We start from the raw sequence: 13,047 nt of genomic DNA on the forward strand, positions 1-13,047 counted from the left end.
TACATTGTTAGCCCATTGTTTTGTGAGACAGTATACATTAAGGGTTAAGGACATGTGTCCTAGGGTCAAACTAAATCCCAGTTCTGTCACTTGCCAGTTATGTAATCTTGAGCAGGTTACTTATTCCTTTTTCAACCTCAGTTTCCTCGTTTGTAAAATTGGGTTTAGAGCAAGACAGAAAGAGTTTTGGCTTTGGAGCCAAAATTATCCCCTCATTAAAATGGGACTGATCATTATCATGACTTTACAGGGTCATTGTGAGGATTTTAGAACATACATAAAGCACCTGGTAAGAGTTCAATAAATACATATTTAATACCTACCTCAGAAGGTCATTGTGAGGATAAAATGAGATAATGAACGAAAAGCTTTTAGCTCTGTATAGTAAGTGCTAAGAACTACTCAATAAATACTAATAGATGGAAGGAAAAATTTTTCTTGTGCCTGGGGTGCTGTGAATTAAACTAACAAAAGACAAATTAAAATGAGAGGAGTACTATTTTCATTAATATTTATGTACAAGGGAGTTCACAGAAAAGAGGTGAAACTCAAAGAAGTAGACTCAGGGGCTTATATATAATTTTAACAAGGGAAACAGGGGTTGGGCTTTGATATGCTTTGGATATTTGTCCCACCCAAATCTTATATTCAAATGTAACACCCAGTGTTGGAAGTGGGGCCTAGCGAGAGGTGTTTGTGTCATGGGGGTGGATCTCTCATGGCTTGGCTCTGTCCTCGCAATAGTGAGTGAGTTCTTGGAACATCTGGTTTTTTTAAAGTGTGTGATACCTCCCTGACACTTTCTCTTGCTCTTGTTCTCACCATGTGATGTGCCTACTCTCACTTCACATTCTGCCATGAGTAAAAGCTCCCTGAGACCTTCCCAGAAGCTGAGCAGATGCCAATGCATGCTTGTACAGCCCGTAGAACCGCAAGCCAATTAAATCTCTTTTCTTTATAAATTGCCCAATCTCAGGTATTTCTTTATTGCAATGCAAGAACAGCCTAATACAGGCCTCAAGGGATGGCAAAGCATGAGGAAGTAACTGCAAAACAAATGGGAATGTAATAAAAGATAAGGATTATTTTAGTAAGGTCTGTTTATGCAAACTCATCTTTGTATGGACTCTCCATCTCCAATGATAAAAGTTACTTTTCTCTCCCTTCCTGGAATAGGTAGAAAACACCTTCACAAAGGGAAATTTATACCCTGCTTTTATGCAGATAGAGAGCAAAGAACTCTTTCAGCATTTGTTGTTTCAACCAAAGAATGATGAAGTTCACAGATTTAGAAATGAGAACTTTATTTCTCATAAAGGGTTGCAGCCTGCAAGGTGGCCATTCTGACAGACGGGAAAGCATAGTCTCTGGCCAGAAACAGACACTTTGAGAGAGGGGCAAAGGGAACAAGAATTTACACTGAGCAGGGTGGTTAAATATCCATATTTAATAAGTGATAGGAGGAGTTATGAATATTTATGAAAGGAAAAATGTGCACATGCACAATTGAGCCTTATTTGCATTTATGAGTCCAATGTACAAAAAGTGGCAACATTAGCATGATCCGAGGGTGGAGTATTTGGCCCTCTGACATCAAAAGGTGAAGCAATGATGAAAACGGTCACTGCACATTCTCCTTAGACTGGCCAGAACCACTCCATGGACAGTGGTCGCTTATCAGGGAGGAATGCTGGTTGGTTGTTGCGGGAAAACCACAAAAGGGAGGGGCAACATAGACAGTTGATTGACATAAGCAGTAGAGCTTTTCAAAGGGTCTGGCTTTGTTTAGCCCTTAGGGAAGAAAGCCTAATGGCCGTTAGTGAGGGATGGAATATAACAAGGTGTGTTGAACCTCCCATCTCATCTTGACTGGGGACTCTTTCCAAGGTTTCTCTGGGGTCTCCTCAGTCGGTGGGGGGGGTTTGGATTTCATTTTTCTCAGTTGATTTTTTTCCAATGCAATTTTATTTATTTTTTAAAAATTCATTTATTATACTTTAAGTTGTGGGGTACATGTGCAGAACATCAGGTTTGTTACATAGGTGTACACGTGCCATGGTGGTTTATTGCATCCATCACCCTGTCACCTACATTAGGTATTTCTCCTAATGCCATCTCTCCCCAACCCCTCCCACCCCCTACTATCCCTCCCCAGGGCCACCCTGCAACAGGCCCTGGTGTGTGATGTTCCCCTCCCTGTGTCCATGTGTTCTCATTGTTCAACTCCCACTTATGAGTGAGAACATGTGGTGTTTGGTTTTCTGTTCTTGTGTCAGTTTGCTGAGAATGATGGTTTCCAGCTTCATCCATGTCCCTGCAAAGGACATGAACTCATCCTTTTTTATGGCTGCATAGTATTCTAGAGTGTATATGTGTCATATTCTCTTTATCCAGTCTATCACTGATGGACATTTGGGTTGGTTCCAAGTTTTTGTGATTGTGAACAGTGCTGCAATAAACATACGTGTGCATGTGTCTTTATAATAGAATCCTTAGTTGATTTTCAATTGCTTTCAGCTCTGAAGAATCTTTATGTAAAAGTGGCATATTTGGGGATGGTATATTCTGATCCCCTTCACAAGCTTCTATGTGTTTTCCCTTTGACTCTCCAACTAGACTTTGAAGTCCTGGAGCATGGATCTTACATTTCTTTCTCCATACTGCAATGTCTAGCACTGTGTTCTATGCAAATAGGAGCGAATCACATATAGCCAAAAAAAGAAAGAGACAAGCCCTCATTCAATAGTGGAAACTCGAATATCAAAATTGTGAACTCACAGCCATGAAAAGATTGGGTTTATTAAAAGTTGATAGTGTAAGTCAAAGAGCATGAGTGATTTTCGGTGAATTATAAATATTACTAAGAGACAACAGTACAGCAATTGATCTCTTCCTTACAAATATTGGTAATGACAACAGATGATTCAGCAAAATTTTTTTAAAAAGGTCAAACTAATGGCATTATATGGGCACAGCTTTGGTTCTCATTCTTGATATTTCTGTGAATCACCTTCCCAAGTTTCATTATGTCTCTTTGCCACCAAAAAGATTCCTTCAGAATTTTTGCTTTATACATATACTAATTTTACTATTATTTATTTAATATCTTTTTTCTTTAAATTACTTACAATTGTTTTTATTTATTTGAAAAGGAGAGTTTACCTCATTACAGTAAATGGAAACTAGTATCATTTTCCATAAATGGAAAGCAAGAGTAAAAGTAAATGTAATGAAAGCAAAACAATATTCTTCAAATCTAGCTGAATTTTGCTACCTGGCAGAGGCTCCTTTGAGGTCTGTTTTTCCTTTGTGAAAGGTTTAATTAGAAGGTGTCAGATAAATGTGCAAGACAAGCTTGTACTAAAGTGAGAATGGAAAAAAAATGTAAAAGGCAAACTTTCTCCTTATGTCATCCTGTATAATTTAATATCAATAGCATTTGTGGACCATCTGAAATTATTCTGTGTCCCACCACCACCTGTGGCAAAGCACTGGCATAAGTGATTAATGGAGAATGACTTCCAGTTCCTCTAAGCCATGTTTCTCCAGGTGTAGCCTCAGGATCACTTGCGTCACCATTACAAATGGGTACTTGTTTGAAAAATGGGGAGGTAATTAATGAATTGCTACTTAATCAGGAAACTGGGACCAAAGAAATTCTATTATTTTAAAGGAACACTCCCACGCGATTTTGATGTACAATAAAATTTTAGAAACAGGGCTATAGTGTAGCAATTATTGAAGAATATGGAATCCATTCCTATAGCAGTTCTGTAGATAAAGAAAAGCTGCTGAAAGGTGGAAGGAGAATTTGGCCCAAGCAGGTAATTTCGCAGGCCCCATTAACGAGGCTAAAGCCTGGGAGGTAAAGCATTGTATTTAACTAGAGTGTTTTAATTCTAGAATAAGATTGATTTATTGCTTGATTTTTATTTTTTAAATTTTTTTTGAGACAGAGTTTCGCTCTTGTTGCCCAGGTTAAAGTGCAATGGCGCCATCTTGGCTCACCACAACCTCCGCCTCCCTAGTTCCAGCGATTCTCCTGCCTCAGCCTCCCGAGTAGCTGGGATTACAGGCATGCGCCACCATGCCCAGCTAATTTCGTATTTTTAGTAGAGATGCGGTTTCTCCATGTTGGTCAGGCTGGTCTTGAGCTCTTGACCTCAGGTGATCCACCTGCCTCAGCCTCCCAAAATGCTGGGATTACAGGCGTGAGCCACCGCACCCAGCCTAGAATAAGATTTTAAAAAAGCATGAATTCTAAAATTAGAATTTTCAACACTGAGGCACCTGACTGCTAAGCTTTTGGGGGAAGAGGAACACCATCAATAGCTCTCATTTGACCACATTAGTGATTCTAAACTGCTGCTCCCAAATCCCAAACAGATCAATGGCACCAGAGAATACCAGATATAGCAGCAGTGCCCCATACGAGCCTCTTCTGCTCTTTGTCAATTCAGAGACATCAACCTGGCTTACAGAAAGCACTTCCTGAAGGCCAGCAACATAGCATAGCAATATGCAACTTTAAATGCTCAGAATTGTATTCGGATTTATATAAGAATCCACATGTACCCCTTGTACCTTCCCTCCCAGTCCATTAATGGCTTTCTGATAGCTGTATTTGCTACGGACTCACATGAGTTTAGAATGATGTTCAGTCAGCCCAAAATGTCATGACCGAGAGGATTATTAAGTTAAGAAATGTGGCGTATGTGGCATAATTTGACACTCCGGCTAGACTGAGAAGGAGAAAGACTTAAAATACGGCACTTGATGGATGGCCTGCATCGTTGCTGGTTCTCTTCCATTTCTATGTTTCATATAATAAAGTAGCACTGCACTTTCCAAGGAATTTCACATTACTGTAGAAGATTCTCTTTTATTGTGTTTTAATTAGATTTAATACAGAACTTATTTGAATGTGTCCTCTTCATCAGCAGAATAGTGTTTCTATCTGAAGTAGATAAAGCGAAGGATTAATTCCAAAGGTTATAAATTGCTATAGTGGACCTGTGTTGCTTTCGTCTGTTCACAAATTTTGCCTCCTTTTCTTGGGAGTAGAATCCTTCTTTCCTGTGGGGAAACACAGTTTATATTTTAATCTTAGGGTGGTCTTATGGCCCAGATCTAGCCAAAGCACCCCATTTCCTTGACCCCAATGATTGGTCCAGGGATGAGCATATGATTCAAGTCAGGCTAGCCACAGTATTTCTGCTGAAATTGCAGCAGAACACCTCTGGGTTAGCTGATGGTCACTTTCTCTCACCCCTGTGCCTCTGCGGGGAGTGGGGATGGAGCTCTGTGAGAATGAAAACAAGTATAAGTGGCAGGTAGACAACATGTTGGCGCTTTTAGATCTAGCTGTGTTTAGAGCTAATGAAATGCCCCTGTGACTTCAGAGGTACATTCCCCATTACATCCACTTTATTTTGCTTCGGTTACTTTGCATTTGACTTCTGATACTTGGAACCAAAATATTCCCAAATTACACATTTCCATGTCGACAAAAAAATATTCAACATAGAGGTATACCTTTTTTTATATCACTGGTGCCTTTTTCAGAAGTTGAGAGTAAATCTAAATTTTATGAATCAAATCATACTATATCAAAAATAACACATTGCACAAAGGAGACATGTGGGGGGTCTTTCATAGTACTGTTTGTTTGTTTGAAGGAAAGGTGTTACAACCTAAAAAGAAAGGTGCAAGTGACTCACAGTGAATTGGAGAGGGCTACTGGGCTGGCTTTCATGATCCATGAAAGATGGTGAAGACTTTAGTAATTTCATTGCGTTCTGGGTTTGATTCTCATCCTGGTAGGTTTAGAAATTTGATTTGGTTGGTCCACTAAGATAGGATCTGTCCCTCAGGGAAGGATTCCCATTAAGCAAGCTCATAGAGACTAAAACAGAAAACTAAAATGCCAATTGATTAATGGACAATGAGAAAGACAATCATTCATCGGACCAGAATCCTTGCAAAAGCAGGTCATTGCATTCTGTTCTTTAGAACATACGTTGCATCCTCATAGTCTGGATTCAATCTACAGATGCTTTCTGTAGGCCTGTGGTATAGTATACATGGAGTTTGAAATTAAATAAAAAATCATAAAACTTCACATAAAAATCTGGATTTCCAACTTCTCTTGAAAAGGCCCAATACCCACCAACACTGTGGCATCAGTTGCATGGGTCTGGGTAGGAGTTGAGTCTTTTCTACGGGACATAGACTCTCTAATAGACTAACGTACACATCAGGCCCATTCTCTTTATATTCTCTTTCTGGCTTATATCAGCATTTGAGTTTGATATATTTAGAAAGGAAAACTACATGTGATGCCATTAAGCTCATTGCTTTCCCCTACCCATGTGGATTGGTTCAAGGGGTGATGTGAGTGAAGCCAATGCAATTAGTGAATCTGAGGAGTTTTGCTGGAAATGCTAATGCAAAAATGCTCACTTTTTCCTGCTGCATATGAAAAAGGAAACGTATATGCTGGGGTGCTGCTGATAGCCATCAGGGGACTAGGAGAGAACAAGTTTTACGATGACATGTTAATCAAGGAAGACAGAAGAAACATCAAAAGAAATAGTGTCTTCTGGGACTTGTTAGAGCTGCAGGATCAGACATTACCTGAAGCTACTTTGGAATTTTCAGCTATATAGGATTATAAATTATCTTCATTATTTAAATTGTTTTGTGTCAGATGAATTGCCACAAAAAGTATTCTGACTTAAGGAAGATACTTTTTTTCCGCGATAGAATCTCTGGCAAACCATTGTTACTCATGATAGTGTGGAAAATCCTGAGGTAAAAAGAGGTTGAGAATTGCTATTCTCAGCTACAAGACAAGAAAATTAGGGTTCAGTTGATTTGCTGAATCCCAACGTTAGTCCTACCTTCCTGAGATTGTACCTAGTTCACCTGGTTAGGCTTTCGGATCTTCCCAAACCCTTTAGAACAAGTAAACAACTTCTTTGACCACATACAGCTAGTCAAATACCGTTTTATAAAGATTGGACATTTGAAGTTAATTGTGTTTTCCATGGTTTGTGTGAGATGATTTATAGCCTTACTCGTGTACTATGAATAAGAAGAGCATATATGACTGCATTGGTACGTAGTCTACCTAACACCTCGTATATTTTCAAATTTAGGAATATATTTATTTTCTAAAGAATTATTATTTGGTAACTCAATCCAAAGTATAGATAAAAATCAGGAAGAAACTAAAATATTTTCTATAAAGCCCAATTATGTATAATGAAATTCTTACAAGAATATACATTGATTTAATCAGAGGACCTCCCTCTCCCTAGGTCCTTAGAGCTATTTACTTTTATTTTACACAGAATTCAAACAAAAGTGATGTTCCGATTTCTTAGGGCATAAGAGTTTAGAAGTAGTACACTAGAAGTGAGTGTGAAGGTGATATTGTTAAAATTAGGCAGTGCTGACCACAAAATGAAGTTATAGTTGAAAGTGGTGGATGGCAATATTGACGGAGGGAGAGAGAGAGAGAGAGAGAGAAGGGAAAGGAACTCAGAAACCACAGCATCATCATAGAGCCAGAGAGTCTGAAACACATGAACTAAGTCTGAAAGCAGTGTAAAATATATATGTTAGCACAATAGATTATATTCACTTTGACGAACCTGATTAATCAGAAACCTAAATTATGTTCAGTGGCTTTTATTTAAGAAGACATCTCTCCATGCCATATATTTTAGAAGTATTTCTTCCCCCAAAATTAAGCTTGTGGTTTTCAAAGGAATAAACTTCAGTTATAAGAAATAACTCAGTTCCTGGCATATGGTAAAAACTATATTTACCAGAAGCTTTCAAATTTATTTTGCCTTCTTGTGGATAACATGCCTACTGATTTGCAATTTGAGAGAGAGAGTGTGTGTGTGTATGTGTGTGTGTTTGTGTGCGTGTGTGTTTGTATCTGTTGAACAGATCATTTATGTGGAGCATTATTTACCCACAAAAATGTGGTGTTAAGATATCACATTTTTCAACTATATGTTAAGCCATATAGTGTGATAAAAGATTTTTCTCCAATTCATGATTGCATTTATGTGAAAAGTCTTACAAAAGCATGAAAACAAAATAACGTCCCTTTATTTTAAAAATAAAATAGGTTAAATTAGAGCTGTTTAAAAATAAAGAGAAAGGGGCCAGGCACAGTGACTCATGCCTGTAATCCCAGCACTTTGGGAGGCCGAAGAAGGCAGATCACCTGAGGTCAGGAGTTCAAGACCAGCCTGGCCAACACGGTGAAACCCCGTATCCACTAAAAATACAAAAATTAGCCAGGCGTGGTGGTTTGTGCCCGTAATCCCAAGCTACTCAGGCAGCTGAGGTGAGAGAATCACTTGAACACAGGAGGTAGAGGTTGCAGTGAGCTGAGATTACACCATTGCACTCCAGCCTGGGTGGCACAGCGAGACTCTGACTCAAAATATATATTTTTTTTTCGAAAAAAAAAATATATATTTGAAAAAATATATACATTTATATATATTTGAAAAAATTATATATAAATATATATATATATATTTGAGTCAGAGTCTCTGTTCTGTATGTAATACAAACCTTCACCAACCACAAACTTTCCTTAAGCGAAATTCTACTACGCAAGAATTTACTTTAGCATAACTTCTACAGCCACAAGAATTTGGTTTTAGTTATATGGATTAATTCTGCTGGAGATAACTTAAAAAGAAGGGAATTTGATGAGAGAAAAAAAGGCAAATGGTTGAGGAAAAATCAGCAAATAGGTGAGGAAGTATAATGGTTTTACAGTACAGCCATAAAAGAGGGGACACGAACCCTGACCCTGGAGTTGCATCCATTAGCAAGAAAAGGACTGAGACACATGAAATGTTTTCTGGAATCATGATATCTGAAAATAGAAAGCGCTACACTGATATTTAGAGTCTTAAAATCAGAAAAGTGCTTTTCAGTGTGGAGGAAGACACACACACACACAGACACACACACATCAAATTGTCACTTAGTAGGCATATTGTCCACAACAAAGCAAAATGAATTTGCCATTGTCTAATAATTTTGAGAGAAGACCAGGGATGGATCAAATTTTATTGGCCTAAAGTTTGGAAGGCTCTCTTTTAAGAAAAGAACACACAATTATAAATATAAAACTAGATACAAAATGCACAGCAGCCTGAACCAAATGTGGTTAAATATCTTACTTTTGCAAATTTTACAAATCTTACAAAAACATATGACCATGTGAACACACTGTCATGTAAACACTCAAGCCTTAGAAGGTGCTCCTGCAAATGAGGGACCTTGAAGCATAAGCTGCATTAGCTTCATGATAAATTAACCTCTGAGGAAGGTAATCCTTTGTGTCCAGGAAGTAATAATAAACATAAATTAACTGTACAGAACCATTTACCATTAAGTGTGTATACCCAAAGTTAGACAAACCATTAGGTTTGAAGGCTCAAGCCTTCAGAATGCCTATTCGCCCAAGACTCCTGACACCAACTTCACGGAGTTAGGGTATAAGTATAAAGTTAGAGGGCACAGTCCCCAAGACTGTCTTTACTTCTAACATCAGCTACATGTTCAGGGGGTTCCCAAAACCATCTTTAGGTTTGATAATTCATAATAAGGGCTCTTATAATTCACTGAAAGCTATTCTACCCAGAGTGATAGTTTTTTAAGGGAGAAGAGTATAGGCACAAAGGAAGAGACACATAGGGCAGAGTATGAGACAGTTCTAAACACAAAGCTTCCCTTGTAGTCAGTAGGCATTATGCTCCCAGTGTAGATGTGTGATAATATACACCAAGTATTTCCAACCAGGGAGGCTCACTTGAGCGTTGGTGTCCAGAGTTTTTTGGTTTTGTTTCGTTTTGAGATGGAGTCTCGCTCTGTCACCCAGGCTGGAGTGCAGTGGCCCCATCTTGGCTCATGGCAGCCTCCAGCTCCCGGGTTCAAGCGATTCTGCTGCCTCAGCCTCCCAAGTAGCTGGGATTACAGACATGTTCCTCCATGCCTGGCTAATTGTGGTGTCCAGAGTTTTTATTAGGATTTCGTTATATAGGCATAATTCGTTGGTTGATTGCTCATGTGGTTGAACTCAATTTCCAGCAACTTCCTGGAAATCAGACTGATAACACATGGCCTATGGGACCCATGATGAGTCACCTCATTTGCATAAACTATCAAGTGTGGTCTGAGGGCCCCAACATGAATAACAAAGACACTCATATCACTTTAAGAAACTGCAGAGGTTTAAAGGTTACCTCCTGGGGAGACAGGAACAAAGCCCAGACCTCTTCTGGCAAGGGAAAATTCTTTATTACACGGTATAAAATACCACTAATATAGTCATTAGTATACTTCTAAATTTATTTTTATAAATTCAAAAATATAATTGCTTTTAAAGATCACCATGGTTCCCCAACTCTGTTTTTCTTGTAGGCTTATAAATTCCTCATGTTCATCATAGTTGCCAGGTTGTAGAAGCAGAGATTATCTTGTCAATACAATTTAGGTCATCTCTACAAAATCTGACAATTTACAACTGTGACAAATGTCAAAACTCGTAGAACTGATTTCATTTTTGTATTAACTATTGAAAATGACAGCAACACATTTAAAATAAATTTAAGGAGAGAAATAAATTGATTGACCCAAATAACTAGAGTATCTTGCAAGAGGTGGGTTACTTTAAGCATAGCTGGATTCAGGGCTCCAGAAAATATTGTCAGAACTCAATTTCTTCTAATGACTCAGATGTGCTTTCACAGCCTACCAGGAGAAAAAAGAATTACTTGTTCCCAACAGCCCCAGCAAAATGTTGGTAGTTATCACATCCTTGGGTCACAGGTAGATGCTAACCTAATTACCTTGACTCTGATTTACTGGGCCCACAGGATCACATTTCCCAAATCCATAATCTGGAAGATGGAATCTGTCCAATTAAAATGACAAGGATTGAAAGTGTTGCTGAAAGGTAGTTACCTAAAGGAATATGAAGCTGTTGTTATTAAAAGAAGACCAGGGGATGTTGGGCACATGAAAACAACTACCCTGATAATAAGCCCATTATCAGATGATTAGATACAAATAGTTATTTCAATCATATAGTATTTTTTCATTTTTGAGCAATTTTATTGAGATATAATGTGCATACAATAAGCTGTACTCATTTTAAGTGTACAGTTCTATGAGTACTCACAAATATATATACCTGTGCAACTACTACGATGATCAAGATAAAACATTTCTATGACCCCTAAAAGTTCCCTCATATTCCCTTACAGTTCATTACCATTTCCACCCTAAACCCAGGCAACCACCTTATATGCCTTCTATCAATTGGGATTAGTTTGATATTTTCCAGAATTTAATATAAATGAAAACATAATATATGCATCGTTTTGTATATGGCTTCGTTTACTTAGCATGTGTTGAAGCTTCACTCAAATTGTGGCAGGGGTTAATAGCTCATTTTCTCTTGTTGTTGAGCATTTTGTATAGCATTGTGTCACTGTACCTAAGTTTGTTTATCCATTCCCCAGTTCAGGTATATCTGGGTTGCTTCTTGTTGTTACCACAATTAATAAAGCTACTATAAACATTCATATAGAAGTCTTAATGTGAATAAACGTTTTCGTTTCTTCGGATAAATACCTAGAAATGGACTAGATAGGAGGTATGAAAGGCGAATGCTTAACTTTAAAACAAACTGTCCAACTACCAAATATTAGTACAATTATATTCTCACCAGCAGTATAGGAGAATTTCAGGCGCTCCTGCATTCTCTCCAATATTTAGTATTGCAATTTTAATTTTAGCGTTTTTGTTGGGTGTATGGTTCTATCTCATTGTCATTTTAATTTGCATGTCCCTGATAACTAAAGATGTTACGCATCTCTTCATGTGTTTTGGGCCGTTGGTATATATCCTTTTGTGAAGTGTCTATGTAGACATTTTTCTCTTCTTATATTGAAATTTTCTCTTATTGAATTATAAGAGTTATGAAAGTCATTTGTCTGACATGTTTTGTGATTATTTTTTTCTAATCTGTGGCTTACCTTTTCATTTCTAAATGACAGCTTTCAAAGAGCAAAGATTTTGATGTTTTCCAAGGTTATTTTTTCGTGTAGTTTATGTTTCTTTTCTAGGAAAATTTTACATACTCTGGTATCTTCCACATTTTCTTCTAGAATTTGTATAATTTTAACTCTTACTTTTAATTGTGTGGTTTGTTTTGATTTTTCAGTATGGTATTAAGAGTAAATATTCATTTTTTTTTCCCATACAGATAAGCAGTTGTTTAAGCACAGTTTGTTGAAATGACTTTTCTTCCCACCATTGAATTACCTTGCCGCCTTTGTTACAAATCAATAGGCTATATATGACTGGCTGTATTTCTGGGCTCTTTCTGTTCTACTAATCTACATGTCAATCCAGTCACAAAAACAATACTACCTTGTTTACTGTAGCTTTATAAGTTCTGAAATCAGGTGGCATAAGTCACACAAGTTTATTCCTTTTAAAATTGTTTGGCCCTTTTAAGCCATTGTATTTTCTTATGAATTTGAGAATTAACTTGAGTGAATTTTTGCAAAACATCTTTCTAAAAGTTAGATTGGAATTGGATTGAATCTATACATCAACTTGGGAAAAATTAACATCTTGGTAATATTGAGTTTACCCATATTTGAATGTTAGGTATTCCTTAATTTCTTTCAAAATTGTTTTAAAGTTTTCATTAGCTATATAATCTTTTGTTAAATTTATCCTAAAGTATTTCATGGTTTTGATTCTATTTTAAAAGAAATTATATTTTTATTTTATTACCCAACCATTTGTTGCAACCATATAGAAACACAATTGATTTTTATATATTAACTTTATGTCATGCTGTTGTGAGAGCCCTCAGCTAAATTTGGATTTCAGTACCAGAGCAGCTAGCAGTCCTGTGCTAACAGAAAAGAAAGGGGAGCAGACCGTGAGTGTTTACAGTGTGCCTTGCAGAGGATACTTCTTTTTTTT

The sequence above is a fragment of the Cebus imitator genome, unplaced genomic scaffold (genome assembly GCF_001604975.1).
Source record: "Cebus imitator isolate Cc_AM_T3 unplaced genomic scaffold, Cebus_imitator-1.0 Scaffold210, whole genome shotgun sequence".
Taxonomy (NCBI): Eukaryota; Metazoa; Chordata; class Mammalia; order Primates; family Cebidae; genus Cebus; species Cebus imitator.